The following is a 22,431-nucleotide window of genomic DNA, read 5'->3' on the forward strand; positions in this document are numbered from 1 at the left end:
CATATTTGCCAATTGAATACCATTATAGAATTTATGATTAACAATAGAAAATTTACCAACCACCAGAAAAAATACAGACAATTAGGGAAAAAAGTGAAGAAGAAAAATGTGAATACATAAATAGAATTAGATAAAACAATCAAGCTGTAAAGTAGAAGTCCAATGCAATCACCAAATGTTGACAAAAGGAGAAGTTGATCAACCTCCCTGGAGAATACCTATCCAACAATGAACTTCTGAACATAAAAAACATCCAATGCAACTACAAATCACATAATATCCAACTTTATAGTCTTCTTAGCTAAGCTTGGAAAACAACAATGATAGTAAAGTGGTTATTGCAATGTCCAATTTACCAGTCTTCTATTCTTGTTCGTTTTTGTATTTAATTTTAAATTCTAAACAGCAAACCCATCTGTTTGATAAACGATAATCAATGCAAATCTCATACTAATTGCAAAATATGCTACAACCTATACGAACAACAAAATCAAATTACTAATAACCAAATTGCATAGTAGCTAAATATATCGACAAAGAAAATGTAGTCAAAGAAAATGTAATCTAATAATCATAGTAGCTTGGAAAATGTAGTCAAAGAAAATACCAAACATGATTGAACAGGAAATACATTCAACACAGTAAATTAGTCGTAAAAGCATGGAAAATGTAATAATTAAAAAAAGCAAACATAATTGAACAGGAATTGTCACCATACTGAATAAGTTATAAAATAATTCAAAGATGCAACACCAAGTAAAAAGTCTCACAAGTATCATAACATCCTCATAAACAGTCCAAGCAAATTCACAAGGGATAAATAAACACATGCTCTTTAATTTCAAGATAGCTATATAACCCTTTTCTCATATTCTTCAAGCTTCAAATTTTGTCATCACATGTTTTTCAAACATGCTTGCAAACAATCATATGCTTATTTCCCAATAGTTATATTTTTTTACTAAATAACATTTTATTGTTACCTGAAGACAATTATGAACACCTTCCACTTATCATTTTCCAACTCAGCTTACTATCTAAACCTAGCAAATTACTAAAAAAATATAGACTACTGGAATAGTTTTGAAATATCAACAAACAATATAGAAGATAATCATGAAACAATAATGTAATACAAAAATTCACAATTCAATAAATAAATACAACCAAAATTAGATACTCCGAAATTCCTAATAAACAAAATTAAGATTCATAAACACCTCACCAACGAAGAAAACTGAGGACAAATTCCCCTCATGATGAACACTCAAAAATTGGTGATGTACAGTCATTTAGTCATGAAAAATCCAAGAATACACACAGATGCCAACTAAAAAACATTAATGTTAAAGCATGGAAGCATAACAATATCAGAAAAAGGGTCATACAATTGCAAGTCGCAAAAAAGCAAGTTTTGAGCAAACAAAACTACATGAACATGGCAGATATGCCTCATCAAAGATATGCCTTGTCAAAGACTCCTGTTCAAGAGAAAACCCAAGACATACAAATCTAAGACACAAAATAGAGTCACCCCCAACCAACATCATGCTACCCAATAACTGACAAAACACTACCAGAATCAGACAAAAAATAAAGCTTGTAAGCTACCAAATAATATTATATAAACTTCTTAGTAGAAGTATAATTACCAACACATCGAACATTAAAATTTTTCTTACAAACAATCATGAATTAAATCAATGGATACAATGTCAATTCATGGATGAACCAACTTGAAAGAACAATGTATCTGGCCAGCTTACCAACGCCAGACACCATCACCATTGGAAGCTCAAAACATGCAACTTACCACCTACATGATTCATACACAACCATATCAAAAACCTTGATCTGATACCTTATGACAAAATCTGAGTACTAGTCCACAATAATTTTTGGTACAACCAATTTGCGTAATAGATACAACATCCCATTGCACCATGTTTTCAACCAAAAACAGAACTTCCAAAGTTCTTTGGAACATACAAATATGTAGGCACAGGAAAATAAAACAAAATCCATCCATAAATTGCAGAACATCACCGGTAATAGCTACTGAGACTTGCGAATCAACTAAAGAATCATTTTCCAACCTTCTCGATGCCCTAATCTCAATCAAAAGTCATTTTCCAATCTTTTCGATTTGCTAATCTCAATCCAAATGCACCGCCCCCTTTCAACCAAACACAATCTTCCAGTGTTCTTTGAACCATATAAACATGTACACACAGGAAAAGAACAAAATTGAACCAAAACTTGCAAACATCATGGGGAATAGCAACAGGTACTAGTGGATAAATTCAAATGTCAGTTCCAAGCTTTTCAATCTAATGTTAATCCTGGGAAAACCAGTTAAAGCCAATAAAATCTTTCCCATGAATTTCTGTTTAATCATGCTAGGCTTTCCGTAGATGTTCCAACTACATTGTTCACATCACCTGTAACGAAACATAAGCAAATCATTCAATGTGGGCACAGGAAAATAAAACAAAATCCAACAATGAATTGCAAAACATCATAGGCAATAGCAACAGACACAAGCGAATCAACTCTAAAGTCATTTTCCACCCTTTTCAGTGTCCTAATCGAACCTTCCACATTTCTTTGAATCATATAAAAATGTACAAACAGGAAATTACTACAAAATCAAAACTTGCCAACAATATGGGCAACAGCAATGGGGACTAGCGGATCAACTCAAAAGTCAATTCCAAGCTTTTCAATCTACTTAATCATGGGTCTTTCCCATGAATTTCCATTAACATTGATTATGCTAGGCTTTATGTAGATGTTCCAACCAAGGTTCCCAATACCGTACCGTATCGACATTTCGCCGTTCGCTCGGTACAGTACGAAACGATATGCCGAGCGGTATATATATATATATTAAATATATATCGGTGATTTAAAAAGCGCTAGGCGCCAAAAGGCGCTAAGGTCCAAAAACGCTTGAGGCACTAGGCACTCGCCCAGGCGCTCACCCGAGCGAAGCGAGACAGTAAAATATAAAAATATATAATATAATTAATAAATATAATTATTTAAAATTTTAAATAAAAATATACTATTAAATTAAGAAAATTAACAGTATTAAAATCAAAATAATATATTATTAATCTAATAAATATAAATACTATTATTAGTATATTGTTAACAGTATATTGTATACTGTTAACAGTATACAGAAGGAGAAGAAGGAAGAAGAACAATATACAAAAGGCGCTAAAATCTTGGTTCGATCACCTGGTTTAACCCAGGCGCTAGCCCGAAGCGCCCAACGCCTGGGCTTGGGCGAGCGCCCAAGCGACGCCTCTTTAAAGCACGTTGCCTGGAAGTGAAGCGAGGCGAGCGACCGAGCGCCTTTTTAAGGCGACGTTAGATCACCTCGGCGACATCGCCTTTTCCTTCCCCTCGCCTTCTTCTAAAATATTTATATATAAATATAAATATATATTATTTTATTATTATTTTTTGTTCTGCCCGATAGCGGGCGGTCCGCGTACCGGTATGCCGTCAGACCGATACGTACCGCCCATACCGGACGGTATCATTCGGTATTACCTACCTTGGTTCCAACTACAGTGAAGAAATTAATAATTAGCTTTGTAAAAGAAAGTCGATCTTTTCATGTCTGTAATCCAATGAAGAAAACAATGACTATTATACAATGAAGAAATCAATAGTTAGCTTACAAACATTTTGCAATCTTGGTTCCTAGCATCGTACGTCTTTGCTTCATCATAGAACTCATTCAAGTCTCTAAATTCAGAATACTGAAATAAAAGAACCAACCAAAATTGTTTATTCTGTTGATATAAGAGAAAAGATGCACCTTGCCCTCAAAAATCTTCTTTTTCCCAAACACATTTGAAATACAACACATATAAACAAAGAAATTATAAGCTTACATACTCATTCAAAGCCATATAAGCCCATAATACAACAAACACAGGAAACAACAGTAGTTCTTGACATTGTATGGTTATTAAAACCAAAATATACACCAAAATAAGAGTAAGCAAATTATTTTATCTACCCAAACAAAAGAAAGTACACCGGGAGAACTAAAGAGACATCCAACCCCATCACTGGATTAATCAAATGACAAGTCAAAATCCATCAGAAGAAAAAATCCACCAACATGTCCACATGCAATGACCAGTAACTAATAAAAAAACAAAGCTAGAACATCAATGATTGAAGTGAAAAGGTGGAGCTGCAAGTCATAGCTTATACATCTTTGAAGGTTAATTGGCAACAAAATTCTTAAGCTCTCACAATAAAGAATCTCAGTTATAATCATTATAACTTGATAGGAACTTGCCTTCGCGCCCGATACTTGGTGGGCAATTGTTTGCGGACTTGGAATTGTTCAATCAACCTTCTAAAGTCCTTGTTTCCTTCTTCCTCTCTTTTCTCTCTTGCACTCAAGGTGCTCACTGAATTGCTTGTAAAGCTTCCCTCTTTGCGAAACAAAGAGACTTGTCCGTTTTCAAACTAATTAACTTGTTGTTTAACAGGTCTTTCGAGACCTGCATAAGGTTACAACTAGGCTGACCCTTTACGGATGCATATATCGTAATGGCGCCTCATGACTTAGGAAATCCCAACTAAATTTGAGAAGTAGACGTAAGGGTGCTTCACGACTTAGGCAACTCCAGCTAAGTCCGTGACAATTGCTGCAATGGTGCCTCACGACTTAGGCAATTCTAGCTAAGTCCGTGACATTATGATATCATAAACTCCCAAAGACCTAATGTTGATCACAATAGAACTAAGTATATTGTCTACACATACTATCAAAAACAACATGCAAATAATGAATTTTTTTGGGCCCATTCCAGAAGATATCTCCGTTCAACATGACAAGCTGACGAAAATTACCAGAAGTACAGGTAAAACTTCTATTCTCTTCATCATGCAAACCAAAACAACAATCTTGTAAACTTGTTTGTATCAGCTATGGTTGAAGAATCTTCATAAAGGAAATATATTCAATTAGCAATTGGGTTCCCACAAGAATATTCCTTGATGAAAATTGGACTCCTTTGTTTACAATATAAAGGCTCCATGAAGAGAAACCCAACTTTCTTAACATGAAACCCAGCTCCCAAAACAAGCTTCAAGTAGACAAACATCACATAAAATGACAAGCTGACGAAAATTACCAGGAGTACAGGTAGAACTTCTATTCTCTTCATCATGCAAACCAAAACAACAATCTTGTAAACTTGTTTGTATCAGCTATGGTTGAAGAATCTTCAAAAAGGAAATATATTCAATTAGCAATTGGGTTCCCACAAGAATATTCCTTGATGAAAATTGGACTCCTTTGTTTACAATATGAAGGCTCCATACTGAAGAGAAACCCAACTTTCTTAACATGAAACCCAGCTCCCAAAACAAGCTTCAAGTAGACAAACATCACATAAAATGAGCAGCAAAAAGTACATCAGCCTGAGAAGATAACTTCTCATAAAAATCAGCAATATAAAATGAATTTCAAGGAAAAACAAGAGAACACAGCATGTCTGTACCTCCCTCCAACTTGATACAAGAAAAAAGTAACAATGCATCTTAAAACCCACTTGTTTTTGAAGCCATCAATTGTGCCATTGAATTGATTCAAAAATCGATATAACAATCAAGTACAATTATCATAACCCAAGATCACCAACAAAGACACCTTAATAGCATAGGTACCTGTACGTAAAATCATTACCACGTCCTAGCTTCCACACAAGATAAAGGAAACATGATTCAAAAGAGAAATGGAAGTTAATTAAAAGGAAGAGAAATGCAGCAGAGAACTTTTATAAGCCAAAGGATCAAAAAGTCGGTGAAAATAATGACCTTTCAAATGTAACAACTTTGCACTGTTGGACTGCATTTTGGCAATAAATGAACAGCAATGACGCCAATGGAAATGATGACCACAGAATTCAAGTTATTCAACAAAATTATCTGACTTCCTCTAATACAACCAGCCAAGAACACCAAAGGATGTAATTAACCCAATTTAGAAATGTATGAACTCCAAAATAAAATCCTGCTACCAAACGTCATAACTAATTGTAGAAAACCAGGACAGAAAATCCAAATTTCATCTGGAAAGAGCAGCCAAGAATACAACTGGATGTAATAAACCAAATAGGCAAACAAAATAACCTTCCATATACCCAATTTAAATCCTGCAAACAAACAACATGATGAATTGTTTACGGTAAAATAATCTCTCATATGAGGCCACATCAGCATTATAGGGCAACATAAAAGACACCAGTCAAAAGTTACACTAGAAACACACAAGGACAAAAAGTTTACATGGAACAAAAAACTATAAATTGTACAGAGAACTTAAAAAATGCCAACAAATAAGAGATAAAGTAGAATAAAAAACAATAGAACATGAGCCAATCAAAGTAAAGACCAATCAAAGTTATTTACTCAAAGCAAAAAATGATTAAATGTCATACTAAAAAAACATCTACAAGCTAACTGAAACCAAACATCAGATGACCAGAGGCAGGTTAAAACAAAAAGATAATTAAGCTGCAAAATAGAAATCTAACAAAGAATCCAAGAAGAGACAAATGAGACATTAGTATGACCAAAAAGACTTGCCAAGCAAGTAACAGCTAAAAATTCATAACAAGAAGAACAATTAACAATTGGACAAAAACTTAATATCACAAACATGCATAAATTAAACACCTAAATCTAAACTATCCTTTTAAAACAGGCAAAACGTATGTCTCATACCAAAAATTCTATTCAAGAAAGGTCATAATCCTAATAACCAGGCTTATGGCTAATGCTGATACTGATGCTTCTGCAACTGCACACAAAAACCCTACAAATAGGACATTCAGAAAACAAAGAGAAAGACTGACTTCAAAAGTGCAAATTTATAAAATGTACCAAGCATGCCAATGGAATAAGTAGACAGACAATCAACAATTAGATAGCCAATGAAAAGTGAAAGGAACCTCTTCCATGAATGATGATAGAGTAGAACATATCGAAACCAAATACCATAGGAAGGTAGCAGAACACTCACATCTCACTTTCAAAAAAATGTCCCATGCCCATGCAAAACTAGATGTCCATCAGCTTCCCCTAGCAGACAACAAATAAAAACAAACAACCATACTTTGATGAGAACCGTATCAAATGACCAACTTGTGCACGTAAGGGCAACAATTAATGTTTGAAAGTAACAAGGGCTGACTAAACCAGCACAAACCGGACATATCCACTGTTCAGATAATTTCGGAAGCCCTGGATCCATCATAATAAGCAACGTATGTCACAACAATGAAACCCCTTAAATATAACACTATCTAATGGAAAACCTATTTAAATCATTCAACAAAAACCAGAGCATCCTTAATTGGAGCATCCTTTACAAACTGCATTACAGCTACGTGTGGCTCCATACAGATAATAATCACAAAAACACCAGAGCCCCACCAACAGCGTCGATGACACATATAGAATCTGCCACAGAAACTAGCCTTATCAAAAATGTAAAATCCTAGGTCTGATACCAAAAACAATCCAACAAAGGTGAGTTACCATCTCTATTTAATAGAATCATGCCTAACGATGATGCTTCGGCAACTGCCCACAAAAACCCTAGGAATAGAACATTCAGAAAACAAAGAGAACTTAACTTCAATATATATAAAATGCTGACAAAAGGAGGACAGGAAAAATAATCAACAATTTAACAGGCAACCTCAAAAAATGAGAAGTTGATGGAACTCTTCCCTGATACCCGTCTAAATCCAACTAGAGTATCCAAAAGACACAGCATTGATGCAGATACCGTTAGCGTATATCTCAAACCAAATATCATAGCATGGTAGCAAAACACACACATCTCTCTTTCAAATATCATATCCAGAAGCTTTCCCTTGCACACAAAAAATAAAAACAAACAAACATAACCAACTGGTGGACATAAATGCAACAAATAAAAGTTGAAAGTAACGAAGGCCAACTAAACCAGATCAAAAAGGACACATCCCTTGTTCAGATCATTTCGGAAAACCTGCATCCATGATAATAAGCAGCGTTCATTACAGTAAGGAAACCCCTTAAATAGAACACTATCTAATGGAAAAAATATTTAATCGTGCAACGCATACCAGAGCAACCTTCACAAATTGCCTCACAGACTCCGCGAGGGTTCCATTAAGATAATACCCACACAAACACCAAAGCCTCACCTACCGCTTCGAAAGTACATATAAAATCTGTCGCAAATAGCCTTAATCCGGCAAAATTGTGAAGCCCTCTGATAGATCGCAAGAAAAAAAAAAAAGAGCGGTTAAAGAATAATCCACTAGTCGGATTCCAATAATCGGAACTCCTAGCCTCTCAATATTCCTATGGGAAAAAAATAGATCATCCAATTCGTTCAGAAAACGAAAACAACAGATATCAAACGCTTCCGATCCGCAGCGATTGAAAATAGATCACCCGATTCGTTCAAGACCAATGTCCAAGTCCCCGAAAACGAAAGCCACATGAACAAAAGGCTTTTGATACACCCGGCATGGAAAGTAGATCAGTTTTCAAGTGCCGAGAACAGAACATCCAATTCGTAAACGAAATCAACGATTAAGGGATGGCTGAGGATTTGGATGCACCACCTATCCGAAAACAGATCATCCAATCCGAAAACGATCATCCAAACAGATCAGTTTCAAGGCTTTTGATACACCCCGCATGGAAAGTAGATCAGTTTCAAGTATCGGAAACAGATCATCCAATCCGAAAACGAAATCAACGATTAAGGGATGGCTGAGGATTTGGCTGCACCACCTATCGGAAACAGATCATCCAATCCGAAAACGAAATCAACGATCGATGGATCGTCCAATCCGAAAACGAAATCATCGATTACGGATGGCTGAGGATCCACCTAAAGGACACCGCAGACGCGTAACCACGCAAGCCAACAACCAAAACAACGATCGCGAGTAAGGGCAGGGAGCCCGTCCTTTATAGGGTTGCGGTGAGGCAGCCAACGATCTAGATCAGAGAATAAAAGAAAGAAGCAACGGCTGAGATGGATCCTTCTTAGTTGTGGCCGACAAGGATGGGTCCGTGGAACGGTCGGTGTTGGGTAGACGTTTGCGTTGGATATACGCAATTGCCTACGCCGAAGGTGGACGAAGGTTCCCGAGTCCCGGACGCATCCTCGAGGCACTCCGTTGATTTCGTGACCCGAAACGCTGCTTGCCATAAGAAATAATAACAATAATAATATAATAAATAAATAAATAAATATCAGAATTCTTCTGTGGAAACGAGATAGCGGTGGATAAAGCTTCCGTTCGTCACGTGGTGCGGTGTGTTATGTTGACCGGAAACGTAGCTCCAAACTTTGACGTCCGGACAAGGTGAAGTTTCATCAGAACTTTGCGAACTCCGTCTTAAAAAACTAAAAAAAAAAAAAAAAAAAAAAGAGGATACAATCGGAACCCAAGCTGACCACCAACCGGAAATGGTAGACAAAGAGATCAATAGTGTTTAATTAATAGACAAATTTTATAAAGTTTAAAATAAATAAATACCAGAAGCCTATCATGATCATTGGTGAGCGTTATTTGTTCTAAAAAGGAAAATGTACTGAATCTAAATTGGATTACAAACTGTTAGTTGGTAAAAAGAAACTTATGTTATAATCAGTGTATTATATATACTGTTCGATAAACTAAGAATGTCAATAAAAATTAATTATATAATCAGTCTATTATATATACCGTTCGATAAATTATGAATGTCAATAAAAATTAATTACACTTATATATATATATATATATATATATATATATATATGATCGCAAAGAAGAGCGCTTAAGAACCAAAAGTTATTTCAATGAATCTTTAACAAAATATACAAAATATGTAAGATGAAAAAAATTAAAGTTGATATAAATATTGGATAGAGTCAGTTTTATCATCAAGAGTTTTCGAAGTATCATGTGGGCCTTCGCTAGAATAACGACCCTCCAACCTTAAAGACGAAGATTATATGAAGGAAGTGTAAGCATAAAATCTATAATTATGCTATATCTTAAATACGAAAATAACTTATATGTCAGGATTGAAATCAAGTATATAGATATAATTATTACGATGCGTACCTTTTGATGTCATCTCTTCAGAGATCTTGTTTGATCTGCTAAGCAACGTCTTTGATCCAAGATTACTGCCGGCACCGCAAGGAGTATATCCAAAATAAACAAAACAAAATTTGTTTAAAAATAATTTTACCTAATTGGATTCCAAGAAATTTTTTTTGAAAAGCATTTTATACATGACCATGTTTTAAAATAAGCTAATAAGTCCAATAAATACAATAATACTATACTAAGTCCAACTATCAATGCAAGTCATAGCGATTGTATTTCATTAATGTCATACTCCCTTCTATGTATCACAACATTGTTAATCTTTCCTAATATAGTCCATAATGACCCCTGTAATTTATCTTGTCAAGATAATCCTGTTATTACATTCAACCATAATATACATAAACATAAATATAAACAGGATAGCAGAAACATATAACTTTAATTAAGCAAGAAGAATGTCAATAATAGCATCCACATAAACATGCATCACCATATCCTTTATGACTTGCTCACAAGCCCCATTCTAAGAACATATTCTTTGAATATTTTACACTGTAAGGCTTTTGTCAGTGGATCAGCAATCATCATAGTGGTGCTCAAGTTCTCAATTGGCACTTGTTGTTTCTGGACTCTTTCTCTAACCACCAAGTACTTTATCTCAATGTGCTTGGAACCACTAGAGTACTTGCCATTCTTAGAGAAGAAAATTGCTATAGTGTTATCACAAAATATCTTCAGCGGCCTGGCAATTGAATCGACCACACCAAGTCCCGAGATGAAATTTTACAGCCATAAAGCTTGATTTGTGGCCTCAAAGCATGTCACAAATTCAGCTTCCATTGTTGATGATGCAATAAGCGATTGCTTTGCACTTTTCCAAGAAATTACCCCACCAGCTAACATAAATACAAATCTTGAAGTGGACTTCCTACTATCGAGGCAATTTGCAAAATCAGCATTTGAATATCCTATCACTTTAAGCTGATCTGATCTCCTGTATGTGAGCATATAATCTTTCGTCCCTTACAGATATCTCAATACTTTCTTTACAGCTTTCCAATGTTCCATTCCTGGGTTGCTTTGGTATCTTCCCAACATTACAACTGCAAAACTGATATCTGGTCATGTACAGGTTTGAGCATATAACAGACTTCCAACGACGCACCCATAAGGAATATTCTTCATTTGATTCTTTTCTAAGTCATTTCTTGGGCACTAGTTTTGACTAAATTTTTCACCTCTAGTAATAGGTATATCATTGGCTGAGTAAAGCTGCATATTAAATCTTTCTAAGATACGATCAATATATCCTTTCTAAGACAATCCTAATAATCCTTGAGATCTATCCCTTAATATCTCAATACCAATAACATAGGCTGCCTCATTCATATCAACCATCTTAAAGTTCTTGTTGAGAAATATCTTGGTTTCGTGCAATAAACCAAGATCACTACTAGCAAGTAAAATATCATCCACATATAAGATCAATATAATAAACTTGCTCCCACTTACCTTTAGATATATATACACTAATCAATAGTATTTTTCTTAAATCCGAAGGAAGTAATGGTATTATGAAATTTTATATACCATTGTCTAGAAGCTTGTTTAAGGCATAAATGTATTTCTTAAGTTTACAAGCCCAATTTTCTTTTCCCTTTTTAATGAATCCTTCAGGTTGTTCCATATAGATTTTCTCATCCAGATCCCCATTCAGAAATGCTATTTTCACGTCCATCTGATGTAACTCAAGATCATAATGAGCTACCAATGCCATGACGATTCTTAATGAGTCCTTTCTTGAAACTGGAGAAAAAGTCTCATTATAGTCGGTGCCTTCCTTCTAAGAAAAACCTTTGGCTACAAGTCTGGCTTTATATCGTTCGATATTGCCCGTTGAATCACGTTTTGTCTTAAAGACCCATTTACAACCGACTCTTTTACAATCATTGGGCAATTCAATGAGATCCCAAACACCATTCTAAACCATTGATTTTAACTATTTTTTCATTGCATCATACCATTTTTCAGAATCGTTACTTTCTATGGCTTGTGAAAATGATAAGGGGTCTCTTTTTATTTCTATATCATAATCTGATTCTTGTATATATACCACATAATCATCAAAAATGACATATTTTCTTTTCCTTTGAGATCTTCTCAAATCTGCCAATTGTGATTGTTCTACAAGATCATTAGCGGCGATATCAACATCATGTGAGAGTTCTTCGATGTTATTTTGTTGTTCACCCTCATCAATACTCTCATTGATTTGAGGAACAACAATCTCTCGAATAAGAGATGATATAGAAGAATTAACCTAAATCTTCTCGATATCAAAATTAAACTTTCGAGATTTTTCACTCCCATTAATTTCGTCATTTTCTAGGAATTTTGCATTACCATATTCTACTATTCTCATACTATGATTAGGGCAATAAAATCTGTATCCCTTGGATTTTTCTGGATAACCAATAAAATATCATGAAATAGTTCTTGGATCTAATTTCTTTTCATGTGGATTGAATACTCTTATCTCTGCAGGACACCCCCAAATATGTAAATGTCTTAGACTGAGCTTCCTACCAGTCCATAACTCAAATGGAGTCGATGAAACTGACTTACTAGGAACCTTGTTCAATATATACATAGCTGTCCTGAGAGTTTCACCCCACATCGACTCAAGTATAGAGGAATAACTCATCATGCTCCTAACCATATCCATCAGAGTACGATTTCACCTTTCAGCAACACCGTTCTACTATGGCACACCTGGTAATGCATATTGAGCACAAATACCCCGTTGTTCTAGGAATCTAGCAAAAGGGTCAATATTTTGACTAGATCCATCATATCTGCCATAAAATTCACCACCTTTGTCAGATCTGACAATTTTAACTTTTCTATCTAATTGTCTCTCAACCTCATTTATGTATACTTCAAGAGTATCAATGACTTTGAGACTTTTTATGTATTAGATAAATATAGTTATATCTAGACAGATCATTTATAAATGTGATGAAATATTTTTCTCTACTAAAACAAGGAATATGGAGTGGTCCGTAGATATCAGTATGAATAATCTCAAGGAGTTCTTTACTTCTTGTGGCATTTTTCTTTATATGTTTAGTTTGTTTTCCCTTAATGCAATATATACAAACATCAAAATCAGTGAAGTCTAAATGTTCCAAAATATTATCCTTCACTAATCTTTCAATTCTTTCCTTGGAGATATGCCCTAATCGTCTATGCCACAATATAGAAGATCTTTCATTATTGAAACTATGTTTCAATCCAACATTTGATTGTAGGGTCATTAATGTCTTTGCAAACTCAAGATCCAAATTAATTCTGTATAAACCATCACAAAGAATTCCAGAACCAACTTTTATTAAATCATAAAATATACTGAGTTTGCCACTACAAAAACAAAGACAATATCCTAACTCATCAATTCTAGAAAGAGAAACTAAATTTCTAGAAATTATAGGGACATAACATGTGTCAACAAGATCCATCAAGTGACCCGTCTCTAAGCGTAGACGATAAGTTCCCATTGATATCACTTTCGATTTAAGATGATTTCCCATAATGATGAATCTTTTATGTTCTTTTGGTTTCCGAATTGAAAGAAATCCCTACATGTTATTTGTAACATGAGTTGAAGCACCAATTGTTAGAAGGAACTTCTGTAATGTTTGATTCAAAACACACAAAGGTCGAGTTAATACCTTTCTTTTCAAACCAAGTCTTGCGTTTAATGCAATCCTTCTTCACGTGTCCTTTCTTGCCACAAAAGAAGCACTTTACAATAAATGCTTTCTTTTCATTAGTCCATTTAATATTTCCAGACCCAGCAAGTTTCTTTGATTGATAATGCTTCAACTTTCTTTTCTTATTATCAGCTCCTTGAATAGTGGCCATGACATTATATGAACTTTCCTGCCTTAATCTCAATTCTTCCTGAACACACATGCTAGTCAACTCATTCAAGTCTCACTTATTCTTATTTGTGTTGTAGTGAATCTTGAATGGGCCAAACTGAGAAGGAAGAGAATTGAGAATAAATTGCACGAGGAAAGATTTATCAACATTCATGCCTAATGTTTTAAGTTTTACAACTTTGTCAGCCATATTGAGGATATGATTTTGAATTCCTCGAGTGCCATCATACTGAGCCGTAGTCAGTTCTTTCATTAATGTGTCAGCTAATGACTTATCAGCAGATTTAAATATGTCTTCAATAACCTTTAAATATTCCTTTGCGCTAGTTGCAATCGGTAATGAAGTCTTTATGTTATTTGCAATTGTCATTCTTATGAACATTAAACTAAGTCTATCATATCTTTTCCAAGCCTTTATTTCATTTACTTATTCTACAGTACTTTCATCAATCAAGTCTGCAGGCTTTTCAACAAGTAATGCTAAATCAAGATCTAATACACTCAATGTGAATTGCACATGCTCTAACCATTCTGAATAATTTGATCCAGATAGTACAAGGACACTAGATGCATAAGAATGTATATGCGGAAGTACCACTGCAAAAAAATATAGAATAACATTAATGCTTTGAGTTTGTCAAAAATTGATGAATTATTGATATCATCTATATTACACCTTTGGGTGAAATATTGACATATCTAGTTTTCACTCAAGAATATTTATGGAGGACTGATACCATCCTTATGGAATAGTGTTGTTACCTTTGGGTATACAACTCTAAACTGCAAGGATATACGAAAACAGTATCATCTATCCCATCATATAATTATTTGAATTATATTCTCATTTGAGATTATCTAAATCTCCTAATTATATGTGTCATTATGAATATTATTTCCTTAATGTCATTTAGGACTAATTCCTTAATATTATTTTATAAGTCATTAGTCCAGATCACTTTGGTGGCTATAAGACTAATGCAATAATATAAAATAAAAAAATATCCTATAAATAACAAAACTTTTATTGTAATTAATATCACAAAAGTCTATCGTCCTAGGCCACTTTGGTAGCTACTAGTCAGATAAAACTTAGAGAGATGAATTACAAATAATATTCATCAATTTCTTTAATTTTTGCTAAACAGTTCAATAATAAAATAATCATAATAATTATTGAATATTAATGCTAAGCAGTTCAATAATAAATAACAATAATAATTATTGAACATTAATGCTAAGCAATTCAATAATAAATAACAATAATAATTATTGAACAACAATGCTAAGCAATTCAATAATAAATAACAATAATAATTATTGAACATTGATGCTAAATAGTTCAATAATAAATAACAATAATAATTATTAAAAATTAATGCTAAGCAGTTCAATAATAAATAACAATAATAATTATTGAACATTAATAAGTAAGAAAACTCATATGATAATCATGATAACATATAAATCATGCCTTCATGTCAAAGGTAAATATTATTTCATAATTTCATATATATACATATGAATAAATAAATAAAAGTCCAAAAAATAATAATTAGACTTTAATTTTATTTATCACATGTAAAATCAATAATTTATATAAATCATGCATTCATGTGAAAGGTATACATTATTTCACAATTTCATATATATACATGTGAATAAGTAAATAAAATTCTAAAAACAATAATTAGATTTTAATTTTATTTACCACATGTATAATCAATAATTCATATGAGAAAACTATAAAGTAAACCATAATTTATAGTTTTTTTAAATTAAAAATTAAATCCAATCAAATAATCAAAAATATAATTATGATTAAAATTAATCATAATTATAATAAATCATATTTATCAATTTATAATTGAGAATATAAACTAAATTTCTCAATTTTGATAAAACCGTAAATATTTAAAATGTTATAAATTAGAAATATACGAATGACAGAACTGTAATTTTGGCATAAATTAAACCCGAGGGTAAAATTATAAATATGTTGACAGAACATAACCTGAAATTACGAAATTTACAAGGGTAAAACTGTAATTTTTACAAAACCCTAGTCTCGAGGGTAAAATCGTAATTATGCCAAAAACCCTAATCTGCCTTCGCCGTCGCCGCCTGCGCGAGTGGCGCTGTCGTTGCTGCCTGCGGTGCGGCAGCCTATGCGCGGTTGCCGCCTGTATGCGGCTGCGGGTTGTCGCTTGTACGCGGTTGTTAATGGCAATTCTAGCTAGCGCGCGGCCGCTGCCACCACGACGCCGCCACTGTGGGGCTGCTACTACTCACGCACGGCCGCTGCGGCGGTTCCTGCCAGCGCGTGGCCGCCGCCTGTGCACGACCTACTCACGCATGACCGCCACCTGGGTTGTCTGCCTACATATGGCCGACCGTCGTATGCACGGGTTCTGGCCGTGTGTGGCCGGCCGTCGCATGGACGAGTTCTGTGATGCCCGCGTATGGGACGGGTTTTGTGATGCCCGCATACGGGACGGGTTCTGTGATGCGCACGCTACCTGGCGTAGTCGCAGATTCACAACGAGGTCGACGGTGACCATTGCTGCTTAGCAATTCTTGGAAGATAAAGGTAATTTTATGCGTCGTAAATAAATTTACAGATCTAATGCATTTGATTGTTGGGCTGGTAGCCCAAAGTGGGTTCAGCCCATGGTGGGCTTTATCAGCCCACAACCCACACCCCTTTGACCTAACCCTAGATCAATATAAGGGGGGTGTGGGGGCTGCGTTTTAGACGCAGAAAAGAGGCAGAAAAAGGCAACAACGTGGGCAGCAACGTTGACATCCTCGTAGCAACAAAGAGAGAAGAACAAGGCAGAAAAACAAGAGAAAGAAAGGGAAGAAGACAAGGACAACGCAGAGAGACTGTTCTCAATCATCTAGAAGTGTTCTCATCTCAGGTTAGATCAAATCTACAGTAGACTCTTGCTGTGATTACTTGGGGAGGTTTTAGATATTGTGGGTAGTGACGTGATTCTTGTATCCCAGTTATTCTCTTGTGGTTGTTGCTAGGGTTTTGGGCAAGAGATTAAGATTTGTATATTCATTATTCTCATAGTGGATTATCTCTAGTTTGCCCCGTGGTTTTTACCCTTCACATTGAAGGGGTTTTCCACGTATATCTTGGTGTTTTGTTTGATTGTGTTTCCATTTTATTCCGCTGCGTATTATGGTCTTCTAGTATTTGTTCATATACAAATGTTATTCCTTTTTATATCCCCATCAACTAGTATCAGAGTGGGGTTTTGGTGATTTAATTTTTGTATTTGAACATAGAGGCCAGTAATATTTCTCGCATGATTAGTTTGAATGGAAATAATTGGATGATATGGAAACCAAGAATGGAATATCTTTTGTATTGCAAAGATTTGTATGGACCTTTGCATGGGGATAGTGCAAAACCTACAACTATGATAGATGATGAGTGGAAGAGGTTAGATCGAAAAACAATTGGGTTTATTAGATAGTGGCTTGATGATAGTGTCTTTCACCATGTTTCTACTGAAATTTCTGCATATTCTCTTTGGAAAAAATTGGAAAGTCTCTATGAAAGAAAAACAGTTGGCAACAAAGCTTTTTTTATCAGAAAACTTGTGAACCTAAAATATAGAGAGGGTGCTTCTATTGCTGAGCATTTGAATGAAATGCAGAGTATTACTAACCAGTTATCCTCTATGAAAATGTCTCTTGATGATGAGTTGCAGGTATTGTTACTTCTCAGTTCATTACCAGAAAGTTGGGAGACACAGGTGGTTTCCCTTAGTAATTCTACGCCAGATGGTATTGTCACTATGAGTCAAGTAACAAGCAGTTTGTTGAATGAGGAGTTGAGAAGAAAGAGTTCGGCAACATCTCAGAATGATTCACAAGCACTTATCTCAGAGAACAGAGGAAGGTCAAAGTCTAGAAGCAATTCACGTATGGGTAGGAGCAAGTCAAGATCAAGAAAAGATATTGTTTGCTATAACTGTGGTGAGAAAGGACATTACAAGAACCAATGTAAGCAACCTAAGAAGAACAAGAAAAAGGGAAAAGAAGTGGAGTCTACAGAGTCAAAGGATAATATTACAGCTACAGTGCAGGGTGGTGATTATTTGATTTTGTCTCCTTCTGATGATATTTTTTCTTGTGTGTGTCAGGATCTTGAGTGGGTGATTGACACAGGTGCTTCTTATCATGCTACACCACGGAGGGAGTTTTTTGCTACATACAAGTCTAGAAACTTTGGTGTTGTCAAGATGGGCAACTATGGCACAACAGACATCATTGGCATGGATGATATCCATTTAAAGACCAACCTTGGCTGCAAGTTGGTACTTAAGGATGTGAGGCATGTGGTTGACTTGAGACTGAATTTAATTTCAGTTGGAAGACTAGATGATGAAGAGTATGAAAGCAGATTTCACAAAGGGCAATGGAAGCTCAGTAAGGGTTCTCTTGTTATAGCTAGTGGAAAGAAATGTCATACTTTGTACAGGTTGCAGGCTAAAGCTTATGGTGAGCAGTTAAATGCTACAGAGAAAGATTTCAGTATGGAGTTGTGGCATAGGCGATTGGGACACATGAGCGAGAAGGGGCTGCAAGCTCTTTCTAAGAGAGAGGTATTGCCAGATCTTAGAGGTATACATCTGAACCCTTGTATTGATTGTTTGGCTGGTAAACAACATAGAGTTTCATTTGCTAGTGCTACTTTGTCTAGAAAAATGCATGCCTTAGACCGTGTTTATACAGATGTATGTGGTCCTTTGAGGACAAAAACTCCTGGTGGATCTGTTGATGTTCTTGGTATAAGTGGTACACTTTATTTTGTCACTTTTATAGATGATTTTTTCAGGAAAGTTTGGGCTTATGCTTTGAAGACCAAAGACCAGGTTATTAATGTCTTCAAAGAGTTTCATGCCAGGGTTGAAAGTGAGACAGAAAGAAAATTGAAACGCATAAGATCAGATAATGGTGATGAGTATACGGGATTGTTTAATGACTATTGCAGGTCACATGGGATCCAACATGAGATGACAGTTCCTGGTACACCTCAGCATAATGCAATTACAGAGAGGATGAACCGCACCATCATGGAAAAGATCAGATGTATGCTTTCACAGGCTAAGCTACCCAAAAGGTTTTGGGATGAGGCTTTGAGGACTGCAGTTGATGTGATCAACTTATCACCATGTACAACCCTAGATGGTGATGTTGCAGAGCATGTATGGTCAGGGAAAGATGTTTCCTACAGGCATTTGAGAGTGTTTGGTTGTCGTGCATTTGCACATGTTCCAGATAATGAGAGGTCCAAGCTGGATGGTAAGTCTAAAGAATGTATTTTTCTTGGTTACTCACATGATCAGTTTGGTTACAAGCTTTGGGATCCAGAAAAGCAGAAGGTGTTCAGGAGCAGAGATGTGATCTTCTTTGAGGATTTGAAGAAGAAGGCACCAGCCAAGACTTTTGCAGAAGGATTAACAGATTGTGACCCAATTATTCCTCTAGTATATCAGGGTGATGGGGGAGATGTGCAGGAAAATAGTGTAGAGCCTGATGTTGATTTACCTGCAGGACATGTTGAGCAAGAAGAAGTAGGAGAGCAAGTTCCCGCAAAACCTCAGTTGAGAAGATCTTCTAGACAACGTCAACCTTCCAGAAGATACTCTACAGATGAGTATGTGATGCTTACTGATGCAGGTGAACTAGAGAGTTACCAGGAAGTAGTTGAGAGTGAGTAGAAAGAGAAGTGGTTAGTTGCTATGCAGGAAGAGATGGATGCTCTTCAGAAGAACCACACTTATGATTTGGTGCTGCTACCAAATGGAATGAAGCCTTGAAGAACAAGTGGGTTTTTAGGTTGAAGACTCAAGAATATTGTTCTCAACCAAAGTACAAAGCTAGATTGGTTGTGAAAGGCTTTGGTCAAAAGAAAGGTATTGACTTTGAAGAGATATTTTCTCCTGTTGTTAAAATGTCTTCTATTCGTGTTGCTCTTGGTATTGCTGCTAGCCAGGACTTGGAGGTTGAGCAGTTAGATGTGAAGACAGCTTTCCTTCATGGTGATTTAGAGGAGGAAATTTATATGGAGCAACCAGAAGGCTTCAAAGTCAAAGGTAAAGATAATTTTGTCTGCAAGTTGAAGAAGAGCTTGTATAGGCTAAAGCAAGCTCCAAGACAGTGGTACAGAAAGTTTGATTCATTTATAACAGAAAATGGATACAAAAGAACGGCTTCAGATCATTGTGTGTACATCAAATGGTTTGGTGAGGATTTTATTATTCTCTTACTTTATGTTGATGACATGCTTATTCTTGGGAAAGATATGTCTAAAATTGACAGGTTGAAGAAGGAAATGAGTGAGTCTTTTGCAATGAAGGACATGGGGCCAGCAAAGCAAATACTAGGCATGCAGATTTCTCATGATAGGAAAAACAAGAAGATTTGGTTGTCACAGAAGAAATACATCGAGAAGGTATTGGAAAGATTCAGTATGAGCAATGCAAAACCAGTTGGTTCTCCTCTTGCAGGTCACTTCAAGTTGTGCTCAGAACAGAGTCCGTCAAGTGATGATGAGAAGTAGAAAATGCAAAAGGTTCCTTATGCTTCAGCAGTTGGAAGTTTAATGTATGCAATGGTATGTACGAGGCCGGACATCGCATATGCAGTGGGTGTTACTAGCAGATTTCTTGCAAATCCAAGCAAAGAACACTGGGCAGCAGTGAAGTGGATTTTTAGATATCTCAGAGGGAGCTCTAAGGTTTGTTTAAGCTTTGGAGGTGGACCACCTATATTGACAGGTAACACAGATGCAGATATGGCAAGAGATATAGATACGAGGAAGTACACTTCAGGTTATGTACTTACTTTTGCAGGGGGAGCTGTGTCATGGCAATCCAGGTTACAAAGGTGTATTGCTCTCTCCACCACAGAAGCAAAATATATTGCTGCTACAGAGGTATGCAAAGAAATGTTATGGATGAAAGAATTCTTACAAGAATTGGGGTTGAAACAAGAAAATTATGTGGTGCATTGTGATAGCTAGAGTACCATCCATTTGTGTAAGAACCCAATGTTTCATTCCAAGTCAAAGCATATAGATGTCAGATACCACTGGATTCGAAATGTATTTGAAGAGAAGCAGTTGCAGCTTCAGAAAATTCATACAAATGACAACGGAGCAGACATGTTGACAAAGACCTTACCAAAAGAAAGACAGGAGATATGCCGACAGTTGGTCGGCATGGCTTCACATTGAGGAGTCATGGGATAGCCTCCCTTATGGGCTGAAGGGGGAGGTTGTTGGGTTGGCAGCCCAAAGTGGGTTCAGCCCATGGTGGGCTTTATCAGCCCACAACCCACACCCCTTTGACCTAACCCTAGATCAATATAAGGGGGGTGTGGGGGCTGCGTTTTAGACGCAGAAAAAAGGCAGAAAAAGGCAGCAACATTGACATCCTCGTAGCAACAAAGAGAGAAGAACAAGGCAGAAAAACAAGAGAAAGAAAGGAAAGAAGACAAGGACAACGCAGAGAGACTGTTCTCAATCATCTAGCAGTATTCTCATCTCAGGTTAGATCAAATCTACAGTAGACTCTTGCTGTGATTACTTGGGGAGGTTTTAGATATTGTGGGCAGTGACGTGATTCTTGTATCCCAGTTATTCTCTTGTGGTTGTTGCTAGGGTTTTGGGCAAGAGATTGAGATTTGTATATTCATTATTCTCATAGTGGATTATCTCTAGTTTGCCCCGTGGTTTTTACCCTTCACATTGAAGGGGTTTTCGACGTATATCTTGGTGTTCTTTTTGATTGTGTTTTCATTTTATTCCACTGCGTATTATGGTCTTCTAGTATTTGTTCATATACAAAGGTTATTCCTCTTTATATCCCCATGATTGATCTCAAAAACTGAGCTTTGATACCAATTGTAAGCATAAAATCTATAATTATGTTATATCTGAAATGCGAAAATAACTTATATGCCAGGATTGAAATCAAGTGTATAGATCTAATTATTACGATGCGTACCTTTTGATGTCATCTCTTCAGAGATCTCGTTTGATCTGCTAAGCACTATCTTTGATCCAAGATTGCTGCAGTCATCGATCCAAGATTGCTGCACGCACCGTCACCGTCTGCAAGGAGTACAAGGAGAAGATCCTTTCTCCTCTTTTCCGAACCCAATTAGTTATTATATTGTATATCTTATTCAATTATAAAAGGACCATAAAATCTAATAGGAAGAAGAAGTAAGTTCAAAGTCATCTGTTTCAATTGATCACAACTTTCTTTAGAGGGATTGGTAGCTATCTTGTCTCTAACAATCATGAG

At 35.7% G+C, this 22,431-nt stretch overlaps 1 long non-coding RNA gene across 13 annotated transcripts; it reads right to left on the reverse strand.

Moving 5' to 3' along the window:
- Positions 1-1,840: 1,840 nt before the first annotated feature.
- On the reverse strand, positions 1,841-9,068 carry LOC135595629 (uncharacterized). 13 transcript variants are annotated; one of them, XR_010480583.1, is made up of 7 exons: positions 8,157-8,994; positions 7,745-8,059; positions 7,582-7,641; positions 7,250-7,503; positions 7,064-7,122; positions 5,172-6,194; positions 1,841-2,441 (listed from the first exon to the last, which is right to left on the reverse strand). It is a non-coding gene; the product is annotated as an uncharacterized LOC135595629 (long non-coding RNA). The 13 variants fall into 13 exon arrangements; XR_010480579.1 differs by having other exon boundaries at positions 5,172-7,503; positions 8,157-8,305; positions 8,936-9,068; XR_010480581.1 differs by having other exon boundaries at positions 5,172-7,122; positions 8,157-8,996.
- Positions 9,069-22,431: the final 13,363 nt, after the last annotated feature.

The sequence above is a fragment of the Musa acuminata genome, chromosome BXJ1-2 (assembly GCF_036884655.1).
Source record: "Musa acuminata AAA Group cultivar baxijiao chromosome BXJ1-2, Cavendish_Baxijiao_AAA, whole genome shotgun sequence".
Lineage (NCBI taxonomy): Eukaryota > Viridiplantae > Streptophyta > Magnoliopsida > Zingiberales > Musaceae > Musa > Musa acuminata.